Source organism: Boleophthalmus pectinirostris, unplaced genomic scaffold (assembly GCF_026225935.1).
Source record: "Boleophthalmus pectinirostris isolate CB_2022bp ecotype Guang Dong unplaced genomic scaffold, ASM2622593v1 HiC_scaffold_6, whole genome shotgun sequence".
NCBI lineage: Eukaryota > Metazoa > Chordata > Actinopteri > Gobiiformes > Gobiidae > Boleophthalmus > Boleophthalmus pectinirostris.
Genome location: NW_026571447.1, coordinates 15840224 through 15852373, shown reverse-complemented (window position 1 = coordinate 15852373; position 12150 = coordinate 15840224). Strand labels below are relative to the sequence as shown.

The following is a 12150-nucleotide window of genomic DNA, read 5'->3' as shown; positions in this document are numbered from 1 at the left end:
CGGATGAGGTGGCACAAGGCAGAGAAGTATCACAAACAGGCTACGAAGAGAGCAGAGGAATGAGGGATAATTGCATTAGAAAGAGAGAGGGCCAAAAGGAAGGAAATGATTAGAGGAGAAGGGACTAATATCCGATAAAGAGAAGGAGAGGAGGAGGAAGGGACAGGTCGGAGAGGAGGTTCACTTACCACAGGCCGCTCAATACATACTGACACTCTCCCTTTGTGTCGATAGGCAAACACACTGCTCTGTGTGTGTGTGTGAGACTACATCTGTAAGTGTAACGCCAGTCTCCTCTCTGTCCACAGGCTCAGAGCAGCTCCAGAGCCATCATTCATATCTGTCATCCAACTTCTGTGACAACATCTCCACCTTTAACTTGTTTGAGGTAGGTTGTGTTGCAAAAAAAAAAAAAAAAAAAGTATTATTCGTCAATGTAATTTTGAAAGCATTTTTATTTTGACACTTACTTGGAAATGGCATGTTTATTTCACTGTTGCACTAGTATGCCACTAACATTATGATACTTTAAATGAAAGTATTCAGATATGTACTTTGTATCTTAACATGTAGATATAAAAATTGGGTTCAGTATTATCCATATTTCTTATATGTAGAAATATATGTATATAAATCCATTGTTTTGGATGAATAGTTTGAATGTACAATAATAAGCCTTTCATTAAGATACTTTTGGGATGAGACCCACTAATTAAGAGTTACTCAAACAGTAGTTCCTTCGTAATCATATAAATAATTTCCCCTATTTGAATACATCTAAAATCCATGTTTGAAAACTTTTGCTTTGTTTTGGCAAGTTTCTTATTATATACTTAACCTTAAATGGCTCCTTTCACCTTGCCTTTATCCAGTATCAAACGTGCCCTATCTCTGTGCATATCTCCCCTCATGGCTCCCATCTATCACCAGCCTCCCCATTCTGCCTCTTCGCAAGGCGGCCTACCTTTCTTGTCATTGACCCCTGCCCTGGGTGTCTGGGCATCGACTCGCCTCTCTCCGTGTCACTGGAGCTCCCTGTCAATACTTACCAGGTTTGGCCACCCTCTGAGCTGTGGTCAGAGAGAGGGGGAGACCAGACACACTGGATGCTCCACAGCGCCAGCAGATAAAATAAAAATGAATGAGAGAGAGTAAAACAAAGAAGGATGGGGAAGAAAATGATAGAGGCGGCGCTGTGCGAATCCTATTAGGTTGTTACACTTTGCTAGAGTCTGTTTCACTTTTTGACACAAGAAGCTTTATATGAGCCATATTTTGGAACTTTTTATATTGTCTTTGTCTCTCTTTCCTTGGACAGACAGGAGTATAAATTAGATACTGTGTTGCCGTTCACAAATCCAAATCCACTTTATTTCTATAGCACGTTTTGGAAACGAAACAGTTTCCAAAGTGCTGCACATATAAAGATAACATTAAAAGGTATAAAACAGAAGGTATAAATGCTCAGTTTAACCTTGCCAGTCCTTAAACTCTAAAACAGTAAAGTCACATAATAGCAATAAATAAATAAAAACAACATCAATATAAAAATGTAAATATAATTAATAAAGGACCACACAACTCACTCGGTGTTAAAAGCCAGAGAATAAAAGTGGGTCTTAGACTTGAGACTTGAAACACTCCATTGTGGGGGCTGTTTTAAGTCAAGATGCATACCTCAAATTTGCCATGTTGTCACTTGGTCTAAAATGTGCAGATTAATGTGGCTTAATTGGGAAGGATGTTTTCAGTTCATTAAAGGAGTTCCATCAGATCCTAGATTGTTTATTATTCTCTGGTTATTTAATGTCATAAATTTTTACTCTGTCCTGGCTTTAGCACAGGTTTTAAAATATGTTGTAAATAATGTTTGGAATCTATTTGACAGTGTTGCAGATGGTACAGTATTTGCTGTCCACGGTGCTAAACTGATCTGACTCCACACTGTTTTTTTCCTGTTAACTTCTCTTTACATGATATAGACACTTTCGCTTAGAAAATTTTCATTGCTTTAGTACCTCAAATTTGCCATGCTGTCTCTTGGCAAAAAACATTGCTATAGCTGTAGTTTCCTTTGTCAAACTTGTGTGCTGTTTTAGGTTTGTTTTTCTGTTAACTAGTGTTGTTATACAATAAATGTCAGGTGTTCCTCACTACAAGACTGACGTCAGTAAGATCTGCAATGAATCTTATGGAAATTAGATGTTTTTTCTGTGCATAGTTCCAAACTACTTGGGACTAATATTGTTAAGAAATGAATTGTATGTTGGAACAGCGTGGTTGTTAAATACATTTGAGATATTTTTGTCCTGTACATCACTTAGTTTAATATTGACTGTCAATGTTTCCCATTAATAGAAGAGACTACTCCCCCATAGTCTAAAAAAATATTGGCATACACATGGGCATAACAAAATCTGACTTTGTTGGTTGTATTGTCATTCAAATAAAAGTAACTACTATTTAAATAGACGGCTTAAATATGAAATACAGACAATAGTAGCATGTAAAAGAAAATTATTTGCACTAGCTCTATAATAATTTGAATAATAAGTATTTTGACGCGTGTGTGTATGGTACGTATTGGTGTATTTTCAGAGAGTTCAAAAAGTAAATCCATCCCAAAATGATTGTATATGGCTTTATAGGCCTGCTAGAAGAGCCCTGTGTTCTACAGTGTGTACAGTGGCATATTCATACTGTGAGTGTCACTGCCTGTTTTACAGTCTGGTCCATCTGTCGCGCTCGGACTCACATTCCCCCTTTCCTCTTTACTCTTTTCATTTCCTCTAATCTCTCATTCTCTCCAGCTCCAGCTCCATGTCACTTTGATTTCCCTATCCACTGGCCTGTGCGGCGTGTGCTCCAAGTGACCAAGCTTGTGTGAGATCTGTTAAAAGAGCATGGCTTAATTGTTTAAAGCACCCACAGAATCATGTGAATCAGTGTTTTTAGCATATATATTATTTATTGTTAATTAGTTAAGTATGATGTGGTCAGTTTTAATAAATATTCCAAATAAATTAACCGGTATTTCTGTCAAATTATTCAGATGTTAATTGCTTGTAATCTTATCAGTTGAAGTTTTTCTTATGTTTGGCTATGTTTGTCTCCTAATGTAAAGCATATTTAGGTATCCTGAAAGGCGCTATACAAATGTTATGTATTATTTCTGCTGATTCAGAGCTTTTTAATGTTTTATGGACAAAGATATATACATACATTATTGTGTTATTTAAATATAAAACTTATGTCTGTATAGCACGTGAACACGCATGTTCATGCATACGTACAAGGTTCCAGAGGTCCATGGGTCGTATCCATGTGTGCTCTGTGCGCCTGCGTCTGGCCTGGCCTCTATATGAGAGTAGACAGTGTGTGCTGGGAGCAGAGCAGTGAGAAGGACGGAGGGGCTGTGGGGGGAGAGGCAGAGCGGCCGGGGCCCCCTCTCGTAGACAGTTTGACTGATGACATGCATTAAACAGTTAATCTGTCTGATTGAATGTTTGCTTCCTCCAAATTGAAACATTAAACAACAAGGCGAGAGAGAGAGGCACGGAGAGGCCGCGGAGCAGAGGGGGATATGGCTTCATCTATTGCCCAAATCATGCAAAGCATGAGACTGGAATATATAATACTGTCCTGAGAGCTACAGAGGCAGCAGCGCAGGGAGAGGCAGATTGGAAGGGACAGAGAGGGGAGTGAGAACGAGGGAAGGAGAAAAGCAGGGAAAGAGAGATGGGAATGAGAGGCTGTGGAAAGGTTTAGAGGCAGACACATGAGTGAGATGGAGAGGATGCAGTGCAATGGGCCCATAGAGAGGCACTGTGCACAGAGACAGGGACAGCATCACTGTGTTAATAGAGCTGTGAGCAATTAAAAGATTATCGTCTCAGTAAACAAACTCCCTTAGTTTACCTCAGCTGCCAGTGTCCAAACACCTTGTTGTCCACTTCTGCGTGCAGACAGGAAGAGAGGAGGCAGTTGTCAGTGTTTGCTATGTGCTTTTACTTCCTGGGGTCACGACCCCTCTCAGGAGCCTGGAACCTCTTTATGCTGTCAACCTGCTCCCATTGGGACAGACAGAGAAATGTGCACCCTTTCAAGTGACATCATTCTGTGGTAGAAGAGACCTCCAAGACTTCAAGACCTCGAAGAACTGTCGATTTTTGCAGTGTACTAAAATAATAAACAAGAAAATAGTTTTATATCTATGGTAGTTCCTCCTGAAATAGTTTTTTGACATCTGGTGGCCCTGCACCAGTGAGTTTGGCTTTGTGATTTAATTTTTACAGCACGGTGAAAGAATAGATAGACGGAGGGAACGTGAAACCCAACAATCAGACACATAAACGATAGGTTAGCTTTTAACAGAGCTGTTGCCACAGAAATGCTGCTGGTAGATTGGGAGAAATTGGATGACCTCTGACTGGTAATGTGATATGTCATTTAGCCTTAGCCTGACCCTGGTCCCTCCCCAGGTTCAATGCTGTCCCTCTGGCCAAAATAGGCTTCCCTTCCCTTTGTCTCAAGTGCATATTCTTCACCGGCCAAATGACCATCATTTTCTCCGCCAGCTGATTTGGTGCCGCTCTGTACGGAGGTATAATTGCACAAACAGACATCCACTGAGTCTTGATGAGCACATAAGCTCAGAACCACTTTACCACCAACTGTCAGTGGCGGCGCACAAGGGGAAAAAAACAACAGAGGAAGATGAAAACATTAATGGATAGGTTGCAGGATGGACGGATAAATTGATAGATCTTTTAGAGAAGGTCAAACTTCTGTGCCCACACGCGGGACCATCATGAAGAGAAGAGAAATTGATTGCGGCTCACAAAGGCGCTAAAATGACTAGAGAAATTATTTTCTGGGCAATGAACATTCTAGGAGGTATGGAGGGGGAAGACGAGCGAGAAAAAGAGCAGTGGAAAAGTGCAGGCGTTTCTCAAAGGAACAAAGTGGCTGGAGCAGGCGGCTGTCAAGTGGGGCTGTTGTGAGAGAGAAACCTCATCAGGTGTGTCTGTGGCTACTGAGGTGGATGAGGAGAGGCCGGACATTTCTACACATATCTCTTATACTGTACATTCCTGTGTTGGTGTAGAAGTTGAATTTACATGGTTTTATTGAATACAGAGAAGAATTGTTGTATTATAAAAATATATATTAATAATATTAATGTGGTGGTAAGCAGATTTGTTTAGAAGCAAGAAGTTCATCAGACTCATTACAGTACTTCAAATCACTACGAAAAACTTACTTGTTCAATCTGATTTACACCACCAATTTCTCTAGTGTTTTAGCTTGTGATTTTGGGTGACCAGATTTTCAAAATTCTAAACTGGGACGTGGTTGGGATGGTTGGTATACATAAAATTGCGACAAGAGTATCATTGCTCATTCTCAACTCACTTGTTGGTCAATATATAATTTGAGGAACATTTTTTGGCCTTATGGACTTTTTTAAGCATGGTTTTCTGTATTTTAGCTAAACAGATGACAATATACTGTATTACCCCTCTTTAACTGTTGGTGGGTATCAGACTGGTCCAAAATAAAGACACCTGGGACATTTCTCTGGGACAAATCAGTGTTTTTGGATTAAATCTGCTGAGAGTCAGGGCTCAAAATTGGGACATTCTTGGGTAAATATAGGGAAGTCGGCTCACCCTACTCATGGAAGGATGGGTCCAAAAAATGAAACACTATAGTATCAATAGCTAAATCAATTATACTTTTTCATTCCCACTGCAACTTCAGAACAGGTTTGACTTAACAGTTTAATATTTAATCAGCAACAAAAGACTCTCACTGTCTGTTCAATTTACCATCAAATCTAACACTAAACTCGAAGCTAGAATGTTAAAATAATCTCTGAACTTTTGTCGTATAGCAGCATTTCATTTTTATAGAAATCGTCGCGACAGATTAGCTCGCCGCCATCATTTGCCTTGCTCTCTGATGACTACCCACTGGTACATTGAACAGCGGCCTCATGGGAACTCCAGCAAAACGCAAAACAATAAACAAAGACTCCCCAGAGAACCAAACTAAACGAAGCTATCACATCATGAGAAAGTCCCCACCTCCTAAAATTGCCACTGTAATGAATTAATCGTCTGAGCATCTTGTTTTTGATGAGAGCTACTATCTGATGCTTCAACACATTAAACCCTCTTTGCTGACTATTAATTCTTGTTATTGCTGTTCTCAATTCTTTATGTCTCCCTTTTTGTCATCTGACTTCACTTATTGATAAAGCTAAACAAATAGACTCCGCACCCCAAACTCGCAAATGATACGGAGATGCCGACAAAGATGTATCAGGCGCTTGAGTGTGGATAAACAATATGAGCTTGATTGCTAGCACGGAGAGGGACCATTACAGCGAATCCGTACGCTAATCATAATGAATCACTTACTTATTAAGCGTTAATTATGGAGCACAGATACATCCCGTGCAGTGGAGGCGAGTGGGGAGGCTTTCAGAAAGTGGGGGTCACGTTAATTTATTCTTATTTATTAATTTCCCTAATTAAAACTACAAGGCTGTGGAATAGAAGTGTTTTCTTTGGTGGAAACAAATGAAGGCTCAGGGAAAGCGAATCTGAAACCAGGCGTGACGTGGTGTAAACATTAAATCATGTGAAGTGATGGTGCTTGTTCAGCTGTTCATTATTAAAATGGCTTTATCCAATTGGGCTGTCCCGTTATTCTTTATGGCTGTATCCTACACGGGCCTCTCTGCTCTCATGATGTGCATGGCAGGTTTTACTACAGCCTTCCTACATGCATAAATGATAGAAGCACTCAGGAGGCCCATTGTTATAGGTATAGAGGATTTAGACAGGGAATCCTCTATTTGAGGGGTAAATGCTCTGTTTAATGGCATTTAGTGGTGTCTTGTGGTGTGAATATGTCAGTTTATCTTCCGCTAGAGACTTTTTTGATTTTAACTCCACTGCATGATTTCTGATCATGGGGAAAATCTTGTGTGCTCAAAAATGTGGATCTTAGGTGAAACAGAGACAAGGATTAAACTTCGAACTGTAGTATGATCAATCACTGCGATTTAGGGATGCACCAATCCAGCTTTTTCAGAGCCGATACTGATATTGATATTATGGTTAAGTATTTGTCGATGCCCGATATTAATGATACCAGTGCAGAGACTGAAAATATTATTTATTTCCTTTAAACACAAACACCATAAGGTTAAAATGATCCAAATGCATTTTGTAACTATGGAACAGCTTTGTAAAACACAGGTTTAATATTATGAGATGCATTGTCCAGTAAATCATCTTATTACATCAGTTTATTGACCAAAATGGGATATTGTCTGAACTGTTATTTTAGGAGCCAAAAATTTCAATATCAGTTCCCACACAGATATATAGCTAAATATGAATAATCAAGATGGTTTTCTCAACTGAAAGCTATGTGACCTATTTCAGCATATAGATGCCTTAGTGGTGATTTCTAGGCATTTTGCATCTTACAAGCAGTACTGCCATATATGTGTATGTAGACCTAAGATGATTTTTATATTGTTATTATTTAGTAATAAATTTATCAAGAATTCAAGATCCTGATTTGGCACCCTTAACAAAAATTTTTTTTAGTTCCTCTGGTGGTCAATCATCATACCACTTTTTTTACTGCATAATGACAAACCCACCAGTGTAATCAAAAACATATTTTCTTGACGAATGTAATACATCCTTTTCATAATCCATAAAATCAGACTGAAATGTGTCCAATACGATGATGGTTTATTCTGCCTCCTTAAATCCTTTACTGGCGCTAAACAGCCTCTCCCATTTACTCAAATTCATTCATGTGTCTCATTGTTTTCCCTCTTTTCCACTGTTCCTTCTCTCAATTTCCTGCTCCTTCAGTGCCTCCCGGAGCGCTGCACCTGAGCGGGCGGGGTGTGGTAATGGCAGTTAATGCTCGGTAATATGGGCCAGATATTATAATCTCAACACTGTCACATTGCGTTAGGAGCAAGAGACTGACGTGTCAATGCCAGGGAGAGCAGGTGACGCGCAGGGCTCAAGAAGCGCGGCCCGGTAATCGCCCAATACAGACACACTGATGTTCGGATGGGAGATGTTCAGCACTGTGCTTATGACCCGGCACAGAAAAACCGGGGGAGAGAAGAACTGAAGAGGGTGCATGGATAGGTCTGTGGACATTTACGGTATTATATTTTTATACTATTTGACCTCTAAAGAAGACACACATCGTCAAATATTAGGATTGAAAAGAAATAACTGTTTTCTCACAGACATAAAAAATGGTGATCAAACGTGATTTGATTTGGTAACCTTTTAGTTTAGAGATAACTGCTCGATTTATACTGACCCCTTGTGGCTGAATATATCGTTTTGGGCTCTATCCTGCAATACACAGTCAAAAACCTTCCACAACTACCCTAGTTGTGCCTGTCATAGTAATTAACACTGAAATGTGTACTGATTAGCAAATGCAAAAATGCAGTGTGTATTTACATATATTTCTATTTAAAATTATAATGCTTAACAAAGCTTTGGAATTCAACTTCATAATTCAGGATATAAAGCACTGTGCAGTTCATTTCATGCTGCTCCTTAGGCTCTATCATAAACACCAGTAGTAAAATGGATCATGAATCCAACACCATGAAATACTATACAACAGTGAGTGATAGTGAAATACTGCTGTACAAAGCCATATGATGGTAGGCTAGAGTATAAAATGTTTAGGAAAAATCCACATTATCAGCAAAGTAATTGTATCATGATACTGCCTGCTTTTGACATTACAGTACATGACAGTCAGTAAATTGTCTCTTAGTTTAACTTTTGCTTCTTTGATAGGGATTTCCAACTAAGTTACTTTATACACAAACTTTCAATGATCTGTTTTGGCTCTTAATAACAGTTGGGACTTACCCTCATTTACAAGCCTTGATTTCAAGTCTGGATACTTCCTTTAAAGTGTCAGGTCAGACTACTCATTCTACCACAAACAGTTAACAAGTAAGATTTAGTTAAAAATGTTAGCATTTTTTATAGTTTGGCAATATTTTTAGGTTTCAAATTTTACCTCCTAGTTAGAAATCATGACATTACACTAGGGAATTACATAACTGTTACCTAGCAACCATTTGGTATGCTGGGACAAAACTCCTCTAATGTACACTTAAATTATTATTTGACAAGTAAAAATATAAGAAAACTCATTTATTTTGTTGAAATTATATTTCAAGTATCAGAAAAATGTGTTTGAAAGAAATCTCCCTAGTGTGATTACATCACTATATGTTTTAGAATGCTCTACTTCCTGTAATTTTCAACATATTTTTCATCTTTTATTCACAAATTGCTTCTTGATTGGTGTAAAACTATCATTTATATTTACAACAGGTTTTATAACACCAAATTAAGTCCCGTACTGTAATGCCATACTGTGAAACATTCCAGACAAAGCAATAACATCTCCATGGAGAAAAGCATTTGATGGACCCTCCACCAGAAAAGTTACACAGTGCACCTTTAACATTCAAGGAAGGCCTAGACTAGACTAGTTCTTCATAGCCTTTTGCTTTCCATTACAAATCCACTCATTACAGATCTGTAGTACTGTTCAGCTGGTCCTCCTCTAAATAATGGGTGGGCTTTAGTGTAGGGAATGGCAGGCGAGTGTGATCCATCACTCATGGCTGTGCGTTGTGCGGTGGCGTCTGCTCAGCTTGTCTGTGATTTATGCGTGTGTGTAATTGAGTGTTAATAAAAAGTGTGTCCGGAGCGCGTAATTGTGTGTTTCAGGCCCTCCGAGTGTGAGCCTGGTGTAATTGGCTGTTATCGATGTTGTGAGTGCATGTCAAGCCGAACAAGCCCACGGACACCTTACTGTCTGATTGTACACGGAGAAAAGAAGTGGTCTTAAAAGTTTTGTGGATTTTATCCCTCTAATTTCTGTGATTGGCTAGCTCAAAACCACCTGTACCAACATGGTGACGTTGTTGTGTTGATAAATGGGATATTGAAATTTTGTCACATCTTTGATACATAAATACATCTGTAAAGTCTTAACTAGTCCAAAAAAAGTAAAGAAAAAATGGTGGTTTCTTAAGTTTTTCTTCTACTTTCTTAAATCCCTGGTACATTGTATTCACTCTACCAGGTGTGCCCCAATAGCTTCTGTTTTAGACTATGGCGTGAAATGTTGTCACAATTCATATGCATGGGTTTAAGAATGATGAAAAAAAGAAATTGTATTGTTACCATTGCGATTAACAATTTAAAAGTGAACATTTTATCTTTTGAGTGCATCTTTGAAGTCTTCAAAATGTTGTGTATAACAGGAAGTTGAAACCCATGAATAGTTTATAGTAAATAGCTTATTTAACCAGATTTATTTGACCAGAAAATCTTTTGTTCAAATCATTATCCCACATTATCGTATGGAGCTTTGATCTAGACTGTAGAAGGTATCATCCTTACCATAACAAGTATGCAGTGAAAAAAATACAGTAATCGCACTAAATTACCAGTCATGCAAAATGGTATATCAGCCCTTTAACTACTGACCATTGCTTGATGTTTACCCAACCAAGGCTATAGACTGGAGTACATCTAAACACCCATATATAAATAACACTATCTTATCCATATACTTTTAACAGATACATTGTTTATCCAGTTAGTCATATCCAACATATACGAATGACAGCTTGTAATGCACTTTAGTCACAGAATACCAAGGAGCTGGTGCACCCTTGGCTGTGTGCTGGTGTAGTGTATGGGATAAGAGTGTGTGTACATATAGTGTGGTGCGGCTGCTGTTTAATTGATGCGGGCTGGCCATCGATCCCTCCCGCCCGGCCTAATGAAGCCCTGATTGGTTTGTGAGCGCTGCCTGGTTCTGCTCAGCTGCCTCTGCCTACTGCCCCTTCTGCACACACACACACACACACACACACAAACACACAGACGTACATGCACATAAACACACACACTCAATTCACCATCACTCTCTCCACCTCTGTCCCTGTCTCACACTTTACATCTCCTAGCGTATTTTCTTATTTTTACACTCCTTTTGCCTTTTTGTTGGCTACAATAGAGATCAATTCTGTGGCCGAATCCAAAAATTACATTTCAATTCCTAGTTATTTGCAGGAGTAAGTACTATGCTCATTATTATTTTTTTCTTTGCTGAAATTCTCAAGATGACTCTCGGTGATAGATTCAAAACTTGTGTGGTTAAACTTGACCCCAACTTTGTAGCTCTTTTCTGATTGATTTCACAAACTTAAGCACATACTGTGTCAATACATGAGCGAAACTACTTGGACAGATTCCTGTGTGTAACTGTATGACAGTCATTTTCTCTTTTGGTCACATTTTTTTTCCTCTTATGGCCCTTGTAAACTCATCTGCCCTTCTTCTTTCTGGCTGTTTAGTTCTGCCAACCCTATTCTCCACAACTGCAGAGCTGCTTAGTGAATCCTCAAAGACAATTGAACTTCAAACTTAGGAACTTTTAGTCTATACGTCTATATGGATTGCTTTGATAATATTTAAAGTGTTACTTGTCTTTGTCTTTTCTGTAATGCTTTATTGACCACTATGTAATTATATACAACTATGTATCTTTTAGTTTGAAATAAGTCAATATACCAAAATATTACTTTATGATACAGTAATACGTTAAGTCTCAGTTTGGCAACTTTTGTTTGTGGGTAATTGAGACTTAAGCTGTAAACATTTGGTTAGATTAGTGCCACATTGTATAATGCATTAGTCTAAACAAATAATAGTTTACATGCACATTTAAATTTGATTATTATCTACTTTTAAGATTATTTAAATGAGATGCAAGCCCCCAAAACTGATTTGGGTAATCTGAAGGACCTTTTGCTGTTTACATGACATTTTGTAAATCCTATAACTAAGAAATTGTATAATAATAATCATATTTTGAGTGTGCATGTAGCCAACAACGCTTTACATTGTGTATATTGGTAAGCAACTTCATATTTGCATTGTGCCCTGGGGCAGAATAGCAATCACTGCTGCCTGTAGCCTTTCCATTCTATAGGTCACAGGTTCATGTAACTATGGGTGATAGAGAAATTGCACTACTATACTGTAC

General features: G+C 38.6%; 1 protein-coding gene across 1 annotated transcript in view; it reads left to right on the top strand.

Moving 5' to 3' along the window:
- Nucleotides 1–312: 312 nt before the first annotated feature.
- erfl1 (Ets2 repressor factor like 1) overlaps nucleotides 313–12150 on the top strand; it is a 73214-nt gene continuing 61376 nt past the window's right edge. The window contains exon 1 of the mRNA XM_055164198.1: nucleotides 313–388. The gene's annotated coding sequence lies outside the window, so the exon portion shown is untranslated. The remainder of the gene's footprint in view (nucleotides 389–12150) is intronic.